At 36.1% G+C, this 18,149-nt stretch overlaps 1 long non-coding RNA gene across 2 annotated transcripts in view; it reads left to right on the top strand.

Annotated features, from left to right (window-relative positions):
• Positions 1-18,149, top strand: part of LOC308199690 — a 67,446-nt gene that overhangs the window by 9,020 nt on the left and 40,277 nt on the right. For both annotated transcript variants that reach the window (XR_013954868.1, XR_013954869.1), the window contains exons 2-3: positions 5,044-5,198; positions 11,589-11,847. This is a non-coding gene — a long non-coding RNA (uncharacterized lncRNA). The remainder of the gene's footprint in view (positions 1-5,043; positions 5,199-11,588; positions 11,848-18,149) is intronic.

Raw genomic sequence — 18,149 nt, 5'->3', positions numbered from 1 at the left:
GGTGCTCCAGGCCAAGTAGCATGTCCTTTTGAAAATTTAGCAGCTACCGAAGCAATGACTATAATGATTGTACTTTGCATAACACCAACAGTCAAAACCTTAAAAAGCTAAATAATACAAAACATTAGTGGCTGGTCTTTTTTTTATGCATCTCAGCTACTTTAGCAGATGTAATATTATTAGCGTCTTCTGTTCACAATAAAGTAGATATGCAATCAGTAGGGGTAAGAGACAGATTTACAGAATATGAAAATGGCCTGTAAAAGATTATTCACAACAGCAATTAACAATTGCTGAAATTTGGAGCAGGAGAAGTGTTTTGTAAACAGGAAAAAACATGGTTTATTTCTAGAACTTAATTGAGGCAAAGTACTTTTTTCTAAATGCCAATGCTGTATACCACTTTGCGGGTGGAATCACGTCCGTGGCAGGTGGTTGGTGAAAATGACTGGAACAGCTTGCTGCTCATAGCCAAAGGAGTTTTCCTGATATTTCAAGTGCTGGGGATCTGTGTTGCGTAAAGGATTTATAACTGGCAGGTTTTAGGAACAACTGAGTGCAAACTGGTTCAGCATGGCAAAGCCTTATCTATGCCACACTTCCAGCTGGCTGTAAACCATTTAAATCAGTTTTGTGACTGGCTGCTTTGGTAATTGTGCTTTGCTTTCTTTTTTCTTCTCTTGTTTTGGCAAATGCCTCTGATTCTACCAAAGTCTGTTTTGTTCATGCTTTGGGTTTGCTAACTTAGTTCCAATTGGTTAAGCCTGTGCCGTCAGGTTACTGGGAACTGCTAAGAATGATATTTTGTCTACAGAACTTTCAATAAGAGGATGATGATGACAATCTCCCTGAATACCAAGCTACACTTAGAAATCTGCGGCTGCTTTACAAGATTTTTTTGGTTAAATCTCAAAGAATTCCTAAAATGTCTTCATATGACATCCTATTCTCATAAAGAAAGAGAGATTATATAGAGAGAGACCATGCTGTCAAGATGTCAAATTGATCTTGAATCAGGAACAGAATCTTATGTCTTCTGTTACTCATTATAATTATTCCATTATTTTATTATGTTTTCTGCATCACAATTATGAAATCACTACCTGAAATGAAACAGAAATTGAAGGCTAGATTCTCACTTGACATAAAAAAAAAAAAAATCAATGTCAGAAGCCATGAGTAAGACTGAAGTCGGAGAGACCAGAGTGATTTACATTGTTTTTTGACTCTTTTCTTAAAGTTATATGTTACAGTTCATATGGATTGATTGTCTGTTCTCAGTGATATTTAAAACAAAAACTCTAGTCATTACAGTGGGCTTTCTTTTTTTGTTCCTTTTATTCTGGAAACAAATTGAAGGATCTGTAGAATGATGTGATAAATCAGTCAATTTACATTTGGCAGAATAAAATTAACATTGCCATTACTTCATAATACGGCATGGCTATGATTATGGAATTGATTTCAGAATAAGGCTGATACATTACAATTTTGTTAATATTGAATTTTAAACAAAATGATGAATTGCTGATCAATGCAGTTGAAGAAGCAACTTAGAAAAAAAAAACACCATTGTTCACTTTTAAAATTGTTTTATTTTACTGGGCCTACATATGAGGAAGTTCCTATAAATAATATTACATTTAAACCATGGATACTTGTGTAATTCAAATTTCCGTTTCTTCTGGTAGAGAAATCATACCACCAGAGATACCTCCATTATGTCTGATCTCAGATATATGTGTAACTGAGCAGATAACAGCTAGTGTATGCACTTCTTTTCCCTAGCAAATCTCTGTAATAATAGAAATAGAGAAAATGTTAAAACGGACACAACCTGACCCTAGGCTGGGAAAAGAGGTCTCTTATCCTCTGTGTAACTTACTGGGCATCCTTCTCACAAATCATCACCATCCAGAAGAGAAATATTAATTTGTTAATGTAACAATGCCACATTCTGATGAATGCTTATTCTTATTTCATATTCAATTTCATCCTTATTTCATAGCAAAAGAGAACAGAAGTTACCTCTTTTAGAGTGAGAAGGATTTACAACTGAAAATGAATATTTGTAAAACATTGCTTTTCACATACTTTCTTTCAGCTATTGTTTTCACAACTCCTGTAATAATAAATAAAAACAAAAGAAAACAAAACATAAATGACAACCAAATGGCAGCTTGCTAAATTTCCAGTGAATTGAAATGAAATCAATTGCTAAATCAAACTAAATTCATTTGGATGTAACTTTGAGAAGTGCTTATAATCTTTCTCTTTACCTAAAATATTCTCTTTAATATGGACAGGATAATAATTATTAGTCATGTCTCTAATGAATCCCCAGAATGAAACGCTGCTCCAAAGTGAACACAATATGTTCAGTCTCTTGGAAGAAATGTTGAATAGGACTAAAAAGGCTTTTTGCTCATGCAGTGCAGTTTCATTAATGTAAGTGGGAGTCCCAGAGATGTTCACTGACAACTGTTGGAACGCTGTCTTGGGAAATACTGGCACTCCTCAGAGAAGGGATGTGAAAATCCTCTGCTTGGGCAACTTTCCATAACCAATGGGTTATTCCACAAGCATTCTTCTGAAATCGGTTGAGGCATTCAACGCATGTGAAAATAGACATGCCACCATCCTTTGTCAAATGTTCTTGAACTCTATCCAGCAAGAAGGCTTACCAAAATGAGGCACAGCTCTGTGACTAGAAAGTGCAAACAGAGAACCAAATGTTTGTTTAGTTTGAATTTATTAATTTGTCACCAATTCTACCTTTTGTACAGGAGCTGTTGAAGTACAAAATCTCTGTGTAACCAATTAAAACAGTACCATGCTAACAAATGTTACCCTTTGGGTAACTCTCCAGTAGAGGTTGTTTCTTCATTAAATTACTCCAGGAAAGTCAAATACATATTTCAGCAAGATGAAAGAATGCAAATATCAGGAGAGAGATTTCTTTAAGATTTTAGCCAGGGCTTTAGAAATTCCACTCTCCTAGCCCCTCGGAGTCATGCTTGGCGCTATGCCTGTCGCTTGCTGTGCTTTTCACTACAGGAAATCCTGACTTTCAGCATCATGGGGATTAGACTATTAAAAGTGTCCTTTAATAGCAGATTCAGGAATTATACAGCCTGGGACTTGAGGTCATTCTAATTCTGCAAAGACCTCCTAATGAAACATTTTGCTACACCTTTGTCCAGGTTATGCGAAGTACTAGTTTTGCATTTTTTTCCTCACAATGTTTTATCCTATGCTATCTGTTCAAATTTTAACTAGCACAAGTTTGGGAAGGAAAGGGACTAGAAATTGCTATTTGCTTTTCTCCAACGCTTTTGTCAACAGTTGTAGTCTGCACACTGAGGCCACACAGTTCTCTGATACTGCATCACAGAGGAATTGGCCACAGATATGTGCTTTGGTACAGTCAGAAAAGCGCATTTGAATTTCACGTCTGTTATGCAACATGGAGTGAGAGACACGCTAGACAGGACATTTTTTCTGACTGTTATTCATTGAGGCTGAAGGTTCAGATCTGCAGGATTAGCCTGTTTTATTTTTGAACTTACTGGTTCCAAACCTGAAGCACACACAGACAGAAAAAAGGGGAAATATTGATAGGATAATATTCAGGATTTGTAACATTTTTTTTTCTGAGGAACAGAAAACTATTTAGGAATGCTTTCTTACAAAGCAATTGTCTTGTATATGGCAAATGGGCCATTCTCTTTTGTTGTACATATCAGCTGAAAGCCTGATACCTACATGAGCCAAGCAAAGACTTGTAGATAGGGACACTTTTTATTCCAGTTCAGGTAAATAATTCTTTTAGTTGCTAAATATTTTTCACACTAGTAGAGATGTCCAATGTTACTGAGCTGTAGTGAATTATAGCAGGAATTTTATAAACCGTAGCCTCTATCAAATGAGAAACTTAATATATGCTTCACCACTAAAGGTTTCCTCCAGTGGTTGAAGCAGCATTTCAGGAGCCTCCAGTGAAACAGAGTAACATATTTTTGCTCAAAAAGTCATCAAAACCAGAGAGCTTATGATCTTTATCAGCAAATTATTTGCATTTCTTTTACTGCAGAATCAGAGACAGGAAAAAGAGACAGAATGAAACAAACAAACAAACAAAAAAAGATGTAGAGCTGTTTGGCAGAGGTTCTAAAACAAAGACTCGAGTGTATTTATGGTTATAATTTTGCACAGACCACTTGGTGCTCTAACACCGTGCTGCTGATCACAACATAAATCACACTTTAATTTTAATCTTTGCAATTCTTCAGTAATTTCAATATCAAAAATAATTCAGCACTGACACTATTGGTTTACAGGTAAGTGAAACAAGAATGGAGGAGACTTAGTAATGGATTAGCTGGCCTGTCAACAGAGAGAAAGATTCATGTTGTCTTCTCTATGTTTCTATCACATGCACAGGGCTATAAATAACAGTAACAGCTAATCAGACACAGGAAAGATATATGCTGTTATTGAAAATCAGTTATTTGTACCATCTAAGCTTTAAAAATTTAACCAGTAAAAGGGAGTCTTTTTTTTTTTTTAAAAAAAAAAGCATTTTACTGCTTCTTTTGCATAACCTTACCTATTTAAATGCTTTTCTATTGAACCTTATTTTCTTTTTTTTCACGGTATAATATATTTTTTAATAAGTGTTTTTGCAATTCTGGAGCAATGTTTTTAGGAAAATAATATTCAACTAAGCAAGGCGTTTTATGTTTGTTTGTGTTTTTCTTTGAACATTGTAAGACTAGAATTTTCTTTATTTTCCTGCTAAATGTGAAAAAACATGATTGTCTGCCCAGTTGTTGCATTTCTTAGTCTTACGTTGTTCACTCTGACACTGGAATTTTGAGAAATGTCTGATCATTAGGAGTTTCAAGTTTACAGCAGTCCCTGAATGCTGCTTTCCATTCTGAACCCAACAATTCTATGGGATGAACAAGCAACTAAATCTACATTATGGTGGTGGTGTCAGTGATGGAACAGGCAAAGTCTGACAAATCTCTTTCCTTGCAGATATTCAAAATACTACTGGATGTGACCATGAGTAACCTGATTTAACTTTGGCATTAGCCTTGGTTTGAGTGAGAGAATGGAGCACAGCCAATGACCCAGAAGTCCATTCCCACTTGAATTATGTTATGATTCTACATGGAGACCTCTATCTCTTGGTAAGCATTTTCTAATTATCTCCTAAATCTATTTTCCTCTCCTTTTATCCTAAACCTGGCTTAGGTTCTGTTAGATTACTTCTAAGAGAAGCACAAATGCTCTTGAAGGCTCTACTTAGAATACAAAGCCCTCAATATTCAGTTTTATTTTTCCTTGTGCTTATTCATTCTGTTGACTGAATTTTTTCCATCACATTAAATCGCTATATGGAGCTACTAATTCAATGTAGATAATAATATTAATTTCCCTTGTGCTAAACTTTAAATCCAGAATATTGACACATCCATTCTATTAAGTTTGTGATTTGTGGTGTAATGTCAGTATGCTGCAATGAAAAACACAATGACAAATCGCTCTGTGTTGATAAGTCTGTGAGCAAGTCTTCTTCCCTCTCCTTCTTGTTCCCAGTTGTTATAATGGTTCCTGAGTAAATGCTAAAACTGTTTAGTAGCACACTGACACATATCTTTCAAAGCAGCTTAAGATCTTTAGAGAAACAGACATGATTGGAAAGGTGCCTGTCCTGGTCATGGTATACTTGGCTGCATTTGTGAGATTACAGAGCATAACCCAAACCAGCCTATGATTCTGTGGTATAATTTTGAAGGCAAAGTATGTTACTGTATCGTAGACTACTCCGATATTAGGATAGAAGCATGAGGTCTAAAACTCTTCTTTTAATTTTAGTTGAAATTATTTACTATCAAATCTCCATCCTCATTCAGGGATTTAAATATAAAAATACAAAATGTTCAGCAATGATGGACAGAATGATATTCCAACCACATTTTTTTTTGTGTATACTGAATGTACTCTACAGATGCCTGCTGACATCCGTAGGAGAGGTGAAATCACAGGTACAGATCACGGTCTTTGTGAAAAAGAAATGGCAATAAAACAGAGTGCTTGGGCATGTAGAGACTACTGCTTCCTTGTCCTTATAGCCGAAAAATCTAACTGAAATGGACTTTCAGAAAGGTCCTAAACTGTGTTTTTTAACTTTCAGTCCTCTTTGCACAAATTACTGCTTATGATAGGCTTCATTACTTTCTTGAAATCTGGCCATAATCAGTAGTAGAGAAAGAAGGAGTGCTTTTGATTATTTCTTTGAAGAAACACTGCATACTCACCTCACCAAACAGTAATTGTACATCACTTTTCTCTGACATGTTCTAAAATAAAAAAAAAAAAAAAAAAGAAAAAGCATCAGAGAGTAAGGTAAAGAGACTAATCTTGTTGAAACATTACATTCAAGCTAATGGCTTACGTTAGAGGAAGATCATACTTTAGGCTCAGAAAAACAGTTTAGTCCGTGACTGGTATACGAGAGCTGGATCATGGAAATCTGAGTTCGCAATCTCCTACAATGCTTTGTGAGGGTGGTTTAGACATCAGGTAAACAAGGACAGTCTAAGCCATATCCCATATTTAGGTATCACAATGCCTAACATGATAGATCTTAGGTGGGACCTACAGGTGCAGTACAAACAGGAGTGCAGCTCAATACCAGAACTCTTAACTTACAGTACTCTTTTATGTAAAAAGAGGCCAAAAATAAACCCATAATGCATTCTGAGTATTCATGGCTTGGTATAGGTACTGTACTGTAAGAAATCTGCAGAGCTGGGACAGCTGTCAGTTGTAAAGTTTCTCTTTTTTTTTTTTTTTTCTTGTTTGTTTTTCAATTCTTCACTAAAGAAGGCAAAAATGCTGATTCTTCTGGAATGCCTGCAGTGTTAGCCACTTCATATTGTTCAGTAGCAAGATTACCAACTCCTACAGCTCTTGCTTTTTAAAAAGATGCTGAAATAATGTCTACTCCAAAAGACCAGACCATAAATACCAATGCGTTAGATAAAGTTAATGCATCATTTCCTGTCATGTCCTACAGCATTTGCAGGTTTGGCTGGAAACAGTTTAGATGGCAATTTCAGGCTCTCAGCTCTAAAGCAGAGGTGTAGATCTTGTCAAGGCATTGAAAAGGAGGAAGAAGTTGCTGAACATACAAGAAAAGGATGGTTTATGTTTGTGTAGTCTCTGTTCTATTATTTCCCTTCTACTTGCAATTGTAGTTTTTTAACTGTTTCTCTTGCTACCTGAAGAGGTAATATTTTTGCTTCATCTTGAGATCAGCCCTCAAGAGCACATCATTAATGTTTTCCTTTCCTAGCCACAGTTTTACCGTTTACTGGTTCTGGGTTCTGTCATAGTGCATCTCTCCATAGGCACCACTGCTCTAAAGAAACGGATAGCTCAACATTGCCTTTTAGTTGGGTAACTCCTTTGCACCCCTTGTGCTCCACCCATTACAACTTCTATCCAGAAGCCCATGAGCAGCTCCTCTGAGCTGCTGTCCTGGAAGGGCCACTTTTCTGCTGGCTGCACCGATGGCAGGTAGCTGCTACTCACTGCTTCTCTGGGCTGCACAGCCGTGACTGCAGTATGCTTCTAGTGTGAAAGGCAACTCCGTGGTAGCTCCTCTGCCACACAACTGGCAAAATGGGGCTGTTTTGGAAGAAAGTGGGAGAGTACTGCAGTCCCTGAGCCTGTGTGCCAGCTATACTTGCCGGGGAGATCACTCTGAACAGCACATAGTATCTCCTGAACAGTGGCAGTAAATGTTAAACTATAATAAGGAAAATATTGATAGCTTACACTATTCTTTAGCCTGTTGTTGATTGTTATTGAAAGAATATTGTGTTAAATGCAATGGAAAAGTCAGCTTCCGTGTTACCTAGCATGTTATCAGCTATCACTACCCTATCTTGTAAAACATTAAATTAATTGTGAAAGGTGTGAGATTAATAAGAGGTATTTTAATCTCCTCTTCATTTATTGCAGCACAAACAGTATGATGTGCAAGGGTGAATGAGGGGAGGAAACAGGAGCTGTTCTCTTTTTCTTGAGCTGCCTGCTAAATCTATCACTCCCTGAAAGGAAGCTTCAGCAGTGTCAGTGATAGTTAAGACCCTGACAGATTCAAATAAGTCACAGGCCACATGTGCATCAATGTATCTCTTAGAAATTAGCTTCAAATGAGTGCCAGCTCCAACGGTTTTAATGAGTTCACACTGAAAAGCACCCCCAAAGTTCATTGCCAGCAGCAATCGAAGGTGGTCCTGCAGCAGTGTGCCAGCAGCCTACACAGCGCTGTGTGTGCTGGTGCATTTTAATGGCCCACACAGAAGTATTAACACAATCTCTTTCACCTTTTACTCTGTAACACATACTTTTTTTGGATCTCGAATCAACTTGTTCAAAGCTCTCTGCCCGGGTTTTAACTATTCCAAGTAGCAAATTTCTCATATTCTATTTCTGAGGCTTCTGCCTGACCAAAATCTGTTTGAAACAGTCCTGCTGGTCATCCTACACTTTTCTATTGTGAATTATTAATTTCACTCAGGGAAGGAGCAGTTTGGTTGCAGACTTGGTTGAAGGTGGAGGGGTTATTCATACAAACAGGATAAGCAGCTCAGAGCCCTAAAACTGAGAAGTAATCACCGTGCTACCATGTATGTCCTAGGACTGATGTTTTTACAAAGTTGTGCAGCAGTAAGAGAACTTCTTTAGCAATCCTTTTATAATCAACTGCTGTCATGGCAGGGAGCCTTTCTCAGGCCCTTCAAAAGTAGTAAAACTTCTTTCTCTGCCTCATCTCCATCTTTAGTTCTCTCCAGGTCTTTCCATGCCAGACAATCATGCCATTAAGACAAAGTACTCTCTTCCCATAGACAGTAGCTTGCAAAAAGAAAAAAATAATAAAAAAAAAAAGAAAAGAAAAAAAGAAGGGAATATTTCTTTGCAAAGGGCAGCTGTCTTTTACAAAGAAGAAAATGTTGCCAGATGAGCTTAACAACATTATTAATCAATCTGAGGAGACATTTTTCTTATCTTTTTTTCCTTTCTAAGAGGAGTCTTTAGAAACAAACGATCCAGGCAGAGGAACAAATACAAACCCATGCAGCCTCAGATGGGGGGTAACTTTCTCCTCTTCATTAAGGTAGTCTTCACTTCTGTCTCCAGTGGAAAATTTAGGGCAAAATATACATACCTGCTGTTTAACTTTGTACCAAAATGTAGGCTTTGAGTGTTTATGGGTTTTATTTTTTAACAAAAGTCTCTCTGTTCTTTGAGGAGCTCCACTCAGCATCATAGTAATAATAATTGTTTTTAAGTGTTTGTTTGCATCTGTCCAGATCCTTGACTGAAGAGCATCACCATCACAAGTTTCTACAAATGGCAGAGTTTTCACTACATAAGGGGGCAAATGCCTGTTCTGTGATTTTATTCTTTACAGGGAGTTGCTTAACTATTGGGAATTGTAGATTATAGATAAGTATATATTGGTATGTCAAAGCATTTTATAGACTCTATAAAATAGGGAGTTAACACTCTATTGATGCTTATTGTAGGCTGACAGAAAAGTTGAATGATTCACTCAGATTCCAAAGAAGGAGACTTCCTCTCCTGTATGGTCATTCTTTTGTTCCTATGCACGTGTCCTCAGGAGGTGTATACTTGCAAGGTTTTTCAGTATGAATAGAAAATGCTTTCATTAGTATGGGATTTTTCAATTTCTTTGTACTGTATTAACGAAAACTCCCAGTGTTGCCAGGAAGACCCTCTATTCATGGAAATTGATGCAGGATTTTATATCTAAGATCCACTTCCAGGGATAGTTAAAATATCTGGATAAACACAATAAAAATTCAGAATGAAAAAAAAACCACAAACACAAAAAATAAACAACCCTGAAATTTGCTTCAGAAATGGGAAATAAGTGGGGAGAAAAACAGTTCTGAAACAAACAAAAAAACTTAAGCAGACTTTTTCAGAAAGATGACTCTTCCATAAGACATGAATTTGTCCACAATCTTATTTTCTGATTCTATAAAGTAGAAAATATAATTATTCCAAGAAAGACAATTCCACTTACTTCAAAAGTAAATATAGCACGCATAAGTGAATATAATACACATTGATATTTACATATGAATATGTATAATTATATGTAAAGTCATTAGAAACTATTGAGTGAGGTGATGAAGAAGGAAACTTTTGTGCACAGTAAAGACTGTTAATTTCTATTATAACTGTTATTGAAATGTTCCAGTGGTGCTAGTAAAACAAATTTAAAATGTTATGCTTTCTATTTTATTTTCATATTGTTTATAAACGTTACCGATATCATCAAGGACTCTGCTCCTAGTTTATGGTTTGTCTGAGTATGTCACATTTGAAAGTGAGGCTGGCAGTTAATAACTATATGGAAAGGCTCTCATTGACATCATTATCATTGAGAACAATGAATAATTGAGAATCTGAACATGTTAATTTCTGTCTTCTCTCACCTGTTGTGTTTTCAGTGTAAGTAGCTCTGTCCCAGCAGTGCCTAAAAAGTTACATAAGCTGGGCAGTAAGGAAATAATACATTATTTTTAAGCAGTATAAGAAAGAACATAGGATCATGAATTTCCATCCAAACATTTTTTTTTTTTTTTTGAGTTTTGCTCTCCCTGAATAAGGCTGCTGGATAACGCAAATAGTTGGGAAAAGCTTTTCGTTTCTTGTGGCCCTGCTGCCCTCAGAAATCCTGTTGAGGAGTCACTACCTCTGGTCCTGTTTGCTGCTGCCCTTGGTAACAAGAGAGCAAAGACTTCCAGAAAAAAAGCAAAATCAATAGGAAGTTTATCTGATTTTCAGTAAGATGCCTGCCACTGGACATGCATTCATTGTCTACTCTGTCCTCCTTTCTGATCAGTTAAATTAATGGTTGAGCAGCTGAACTTATTAAAAACAAACAAACAAACCAACCAACCAACAACAACAAAAAAAACCACCACCACTACCACCACCAAAAACAAACAAACAAAAAAAACAACCACCAACAATACAACAACAACAACAAAACCCACAGATTTTGTACTGGAGAAGCTGACGTATGAGGCATATTGCTGGCACAGGGTAGGAAAAGGGAGAGTGTTTAGAAAGATCTGGAGAGTTCAGAACATTGGATTAAGTCCAGGAATTTGTGGTTGAAAGTGGATAAATGCAAGGCATTTCTCTCAAGGGGCAGAAAAGAAGAATAACAAGCAGAAATAAAATACAGGAGAGCAGGACAGAGAGCAGCAATGCAGAAAAGAATCCAAGAGACAGCAGGTAACAAATTAAATATAAGTGAAATGTGAGGCTATTAGGGGAAAATGCCACAGCTATTTTGGAGTGCATTCCTCATGAGGAGAGAAAAGCAATAATTCACATTCCCATAGCCTTTCTGTGATTATAACTAGAGTATTGTGTTCATTGGGGGAGAACCACAAGGAATTAATGATGCTGATAAACTGGAGGTGTCCAAGTAAGAGGTACCTGTATACTTTCTCTGTTAACAGGGTCCTTGGAAGTCACTGTGGTTTACCAGTGATCTATGATGGCCCAAAGAGACTTAAAAGGATGCTGCGATGCCAGGGAGACTTTTGAGAGGGAAGATTCATTTAGCATCTGGACAGGTATATGATAAAGACCTTTTGCATTGCTGTGTTGTGGCAGTAATTGACTCTTAAATTTGAGAGGCTATGGAACAACTGTCCTCCTTGCTGATGAAGAAGTATGTGACAAAAAGAATCAAGATGGAGATGAATATTTGTGCAAGTAAGTGATATTTTGTGCATTCATTGCACCCAATTTTCTCTCTTCCCCCAAAATTCACAGAATTTGAAGGGTACTCTGCCATATCCAGTGAAGCTATCAAAACAGGTTAGTGTTAATCAGGAATTTAAAACAAATATTTCATTTTCAGTGTGAATTATATCATGCTGTGTTAATACACATGGAAGCTTTCAAGTTAGAGAAATGGAAGGTAATTTTAGGATTTTCTATAGTTCTCTGATGTTTATCAAGGATGGTTCAACCAGTTAGACAGATCTGTACACTAGAATCTGCACTATTTCCTGACACTTCAGACTATTTTCTAGTGTAATTAACATTTTCATCACAAATACTTTTAAAAGATTTCATAAATAGTTAATGGATGTCAACAAAGTGTTAATTGCTGCAGAGTCATGAGGGTTTTAAAGGTCGTGAAGGTTTAAAAACTAACATACAGTCTCTGGCTTGAAATAAGCATTCTTTAAAAATCATAGAATCACAGAATATTCTGTGTTAGAAGGGACCCACATGGATCATTGAGCCCAGCTCCTGGGGGAGTAGGATTACTTGCTATTTATTTCAGTAAAAAATGTGTTAAAAAACTTTCTTGCTCTTAACTACACATTTAGAAATGGCAAACTCTGGTTACATTTTCCATGTTATTTCTCCATATTCTTTGAGACTGACCTCCTTTGTTTGATTTTATGTCTATGCCTCTCCTCTTACCAATATTCCAAAAAAAAAAGAGCAAGAGATTAAAATAAATAAATATATTTGTATCAGTAAAAGGTGAAAGGCTCTAAATCTTTCAGTCTCATTAGAAGTGACATTGTAGACAAGCCACAACCATTTTCTGATTAAGAGTTGTAATTTTTAAAGACATTGCACTGATAGGAACAGTTAGTGACTCCACTTTGTTCAGATATCTCAATATATTTCTGAATTTAGGTTAATAATTATACTGGAAAATGCAATAACATTCTGTTCTATGATAGATTATACTGCTATGGGTTATAAATTCAATGTTTTCAAACGACATTCATTTTTTACACTCCTTTGAAGAGGAAGAGGTTGAAAACACCCTTTTTTTTTTTCTTTATTTTTTCCCCCTCTTTCTTAGGTCTTAGTCCTTGAGGCAAAATATTTTTAAAATTCTCTTGTAGATACTTCCTAAAATCATCTCTTATATTTGTTTTTTATCTGAATCATACTTTTATTACCATGAAATCAATAAATACATTTGTAATATGTGTATAACACTACACTGTAAAGTATTTCTTACAGGCTACAAGACTTTGATTGGGGATGTCTAAATTGTTATAGATTTTCACTGGCATTACATTGTAATATCATTCTTTTCTCATACTTGTTTTTTAGGGTTTGTTTAATGAATATTAATTCTAGATGATTTTGTTTTGGGCATAAGTGAGACAAAACTTTTTACCAGAGCAGTTAATTCTTCATCATTCATTCCAAAGAACAGTAATATAATAAATTAGTGCAAGAGATTATGGGCCTTTGTGACTATGTGCATATGGGAGAGGGAAGAATCTTTGCTTTTCTTCTGACCAAAGCTTAGTTTCACTGTTTCTAAATCTAAATCTATCCTCTTTCAGTTTAAGACCATTCCCCCTTGTCCTATCATTATCTACCCGAGTAAAGGATGCCCTCCATCCTTTTTATAAGACCCCGTTAAGTACTGAAAGGCTGTAATAAGGTCTCCCTGGAACCTTCTCTTTTCCAGGCTGAACATCCCCAACTCTCTCAGCTTTTCTTCATAGGAGAGGTGCTCCAGCCCTCTGATAATCTTTGTAGCTCTCCTCTGGACTCGCTCTACCAGAACCACATTTTTCTTGTGCTGGGGGTCCCAAACCTCAATGCAGTACTCCAAGTGGGGCCTCACGAGGGCAGGGTGGAGGGGGACAATCACCTCCCTCGACCTGCTGGTCACACTTCTTTTGATGCAGCCCAAGACGCATGTGGCCTTCTGGGCTGCAAGCACGCAATACCTCTGCATTATATCGTTTTTCACTGGTCTTTCCACTGTTTTTTCATGATCTCTTTCTCCAGAATTTCCATTGGTTTTGGTAGGCATTAGATCAGCTTCTTACTGTTTTCCTTTGTATGCTGATTCTTTAGAGTGAACATGTTAAGTCAGGAGCAGGGGTCTGATGTTGATGGAACGTCACACCCACTGCCTTCATCTTTATTCTTCATTTAATGTCTTCCTAATAGCTTTTTTTCTCATACATTTCCTCTTAGACACCCAATTTTAAATAAAAATAAATAATACAGAGCCCTAAGTAGTCCCTATTGGAAGAAATTTCTGACTAACATTTGTTCTTATTCAGGAGACGTTTGCTTCATAAAATTGGTTGACATTTAAAATTCAATCAGTCATAATCTTACCTCAAATTCTGTGCTAGCAGAATCAAGAGCAGGCAGTGTACAATAGTTAAATCATAAAACAATTAGGAATAATAGCTCCTTTAGGTAATAATACTGTTACATTAAATGAGGCTTTACATTAATTTTCTCAGATGTTTCTGATCAACAACTTTGTATCATATTTCAAGTCACATTTTAAGACCTTTTCATCTCAAATTTTGCCTGTTAGGAATAGGTTATTTAACATACGGGGAATGAGCAGTTTCTAATATCTGGACTGGTTTTTATTCATGTTATTCACTTACTTGAGTCTTTTTTTTTTTTTTGGTGAGAAAACATTCCGACTGATTGGAAAGAACTGCCATAATGTGAAATACTCTGACAATGAAGGAAAGTAAGAAAGGAGTCAGTGACTTATTGTTCAATTTTGAAAGTGGCTCTGTATTTGTGAATGGGCAGAGATGTTACAGAGTACTAGGAAAATGGAAGTATGTCTGAACTAGATCACCTCTGTAAGAGAAACTTGATCAATTGATTGCTTGATCAATGCCAGGAATTTTTTTTTCTTTTGATTTTTTTTTTTCAGTAGCTAGTACACACAAAGCAACCAGGATATCTCATTAAATGATGCATCTTTAAAAAGCAGAAGGTGCACACTGAAACCGTCTTGAATGTTTTTTCAACCATCTATTGGGAGCAGAGAACTTATAGTCATTAAATTGAATGGCTCCTGTACTTAAAGTCTTTATAAACACACATACTTTATAGATTGTTGCGAGCTCCATAGAGAGTATTACTACCGGAGAAAAGGTAATAATCTTTTTTTTTTTTTTTACTGGAAAATATATTTTTTCATGTCCTTTTTTTTACTGGAAATTATACAAATAAGTATCTTCTTTCTTCAAAAATTTTTCTTATTTTTCCTCAAATGTCAGTAATATTTTTGGATGTTGGGATTTTTTTTTTTATCTTTGTTGAACTAGAAATTAAATACAATTTATAGATATACATATATATATATATATTTTTTTTTCCTGGCAAATCTGAGTTTTACCACTTTGCCAGAAAAAATAATCTTTTTTCCTCCTTTGTTAGATCTTTGCCTTCTATACTTTTTCCAGAGCTAATGAACTTGAATTTGAATACAATATCCAAGCTCATTCACAATTTTACCTCATAATGTTTATGACATGATTAAGCAAAGAAAAAAAATAGTTTAGCAGCACCATCCTTACACTGTATTATAGACTTTAGAAGCATTCAATATAATCCCTATGAGACTGCAAAGGCCTTCTGCAGCTATTTTACATCTGTCTTAATAGTACTGGGTAAATGTCTATGTCTTGAAAATGTTTTATAATAAATTGCATTATAACTCTAATTGATTGCCTTTCACTATCACAGTCTATAAGAATGTATCTTTCTGAAGACCCCTTCCAGTTAGCTTTCCGAATATTCATACCACCTTCTAACATGGCATTAGTGCTGAAGGAGTCATCACATTATAATATAATGAGGTGCCATTCTCATCAAATTAAACTCTCATGTATCAACATTGCTGAGAGATGATGAGGGCCTTTTAAAGCCTCTCGCTGTTCGTGACCTTGAAAGAGCTGTCTTGTGCTTTGGCATATCCAAATTTCTGCAGACACTCCAAAACCTTTCAGAGGACAGTTTGAACAACTGCTTACATATACTGTAGCAACAGACTAGGCAGAGCTGTAAAGATGTATCATCGTCTCAGGTTCTATCTCAGCAGGTGTCACCTGTAAGAAAACTCTTCAAAAATAAAATTGCATAATGAAGGAAAGGGGCGGGAGGGAGGGGAAGACTTGCATAATTACACCCAGTGAGAACAATCAGCTAATCTTGGTGATAAGTGGAATTTGGATGTAAGCCAAATTGTAGACCAGAAAGGGCTTTAGTACACTGTTGGATTATCTCTTTCCTCAGATGAAAAAAAGTGTAACCCTCATTTTTCTGCTCCTTTGCACTACTGAATCCTGCAGTCCTGCCCAAAACTGGGAGCCAGAGGGTACAGAACTGCTCCAGCAGCACGGAGATACAGCCTGAGTGTTGTCTGGAAAAACGGCTTCTGTCTTCTGAAGCTCCCTTCTGTCTTGCCATTAATGCACAGCTCTTGGATAAATTTGTAAGAGTAACACTGTGGCTAAATTAGAGATATGGAAGTTGAAGGTTCCTTTTAAGAGGGAAAGATGTATTACAAAACTGTAAAATGACTGTAGGATTAGCATTTTCCTTTAACCTTTTCTCTTTCCTCTTCAAAAATTTGAATAGCTGATGTTCCTTGCCTATTTTTTCAGTTCTGAGGTGCCTATTAGGAAATGCAAATCTATTTAAAATATACATATGCCTCTGAATAGACCTTGAGCACAAAGCAGAGTCCTATCCTTTTTACAAGCCTTTTTCTGTATCAAATAATACACAGCCCCAGGCAGACACTAAAATATGTGTGAGGCATTGGACATGCCATGTCCAATTTGTGTTAAAATTTAGAGACAAAAGCTACCTGGGCAGAGCACCCATTGGGCCAGTTTTTAGATGGGCTTTTTGAAGATTTGTTGAAAGCAGGCTGTAACAGAGCACGAGATTCAACATAAGGTATTGTTCCCACAACTCTTTAACTTGGAATTATAATACATATAATCAACTTGACTCCCATATAACTATTTTTCTTCTATGACTTGACAGGCAGGCTAACATTAACATGGGAGTGTTATTTATTCTATGAGAAGAGCTAAATACTGCTAGCCATTTGAAAGAAAGTTAGCCACACAAATAAAAAGGTGATATTATGGAAAATGCAAGCACATATTATGATGGCTGTTCAAAGGAAAATCTAGGGAATGGATGAAATTATTCTTAGTGTACATTATCAAGAAACAAGTCTCATGCAATTTGAATATAGCTATTACCACTTGCACAAAATAGGTGATAAAATGAAATATGAAGAAACATAGGCCTCCTGTCTAAAGCATTAAATGTATTGCTTTCATCAATGTAAATAGCACTGTGTATTAATGATTAGTCAACCAAAAGAACTGGTGGGCTTTTGGTCAGGTTCTCTAGTCACTTTTATGTGATCAGTAAAATACTGTTTTCAAAAGTTTGAAAGAGACATATCTTGGCAAGACCTGGAAATAGCTTCTCTGCTAAACTATTCTGTGATTTATATGAATTGGTATCTCTTGAGCTTCACTGTGAAATTAAAGTCCACTAGTCCCAAGCTATTGGGGTAACTCATATTAATTTTCTTTTGGTAGGTGTAGTGAGATAACTGAGTACATTTAAAAATGGAACAGTCATTTGAATTTTTCAGAGAAATTGCAATTATGAATTTTTCTCTCCTTTACTTCTAGATACAGCTCCCCCCCCCCCCCCCCCCCCTTCTTTTAATAAGTGCTGGCTACTTCTCTTTTCCATCAATCAAGCTGTGTATCTTTCATATGAATTGTGCCATGCTTATTTAAGCAAATGAGTAGAAAGTAAGCATCTGCAGTCCTGTTTTTCCACACAAGAGTATTCCAAGAAGCTTGCAAAAAGAAAACTTGTAACAGATACACGTTTAATAAGAACCTGTAGTAAGATTTATTGTGTCTCAATTGTTGTTTTTCTTTTTTTGGTTGGTTGGTTTTTGAGGATTCAGTGAAGAAAAAACTGACAAACAACACTCTTGAGAACTAAGGAATTCTACAGGAATAAAATGTTGCCTTTTTTTTTTTTAATTTAATAGTCTAATCATGTACAAATCCACCACTATATATTTCTCAGAGCAGTGAAAAATAATTGAAATTGTATCTCTGTACCGTATTGCAGAGACCTAGAGCTGTGTTGCAAGATTTTTTTTTCAATAACAGGATTTGAATTAGAAGCTGGATAGGTTTAAAAGTGTGAAA

This window comes from Anser brachyrhynchus (assembly GCF_964034855.1).
Source record: "Anser brachyrhynchus genome assembly, chromosome: 9".
Taxonomy (NCBI): Eukaryota; Metazoa; Chordata; class Aves; order Anseriformes; family Anatidae; genus Anser; species Anser brachyrhynchus.
Note: the sequence above shows the minus strand (reverse complement) of the source record. Positions and strands in the feature narration are given on the sequence as shown.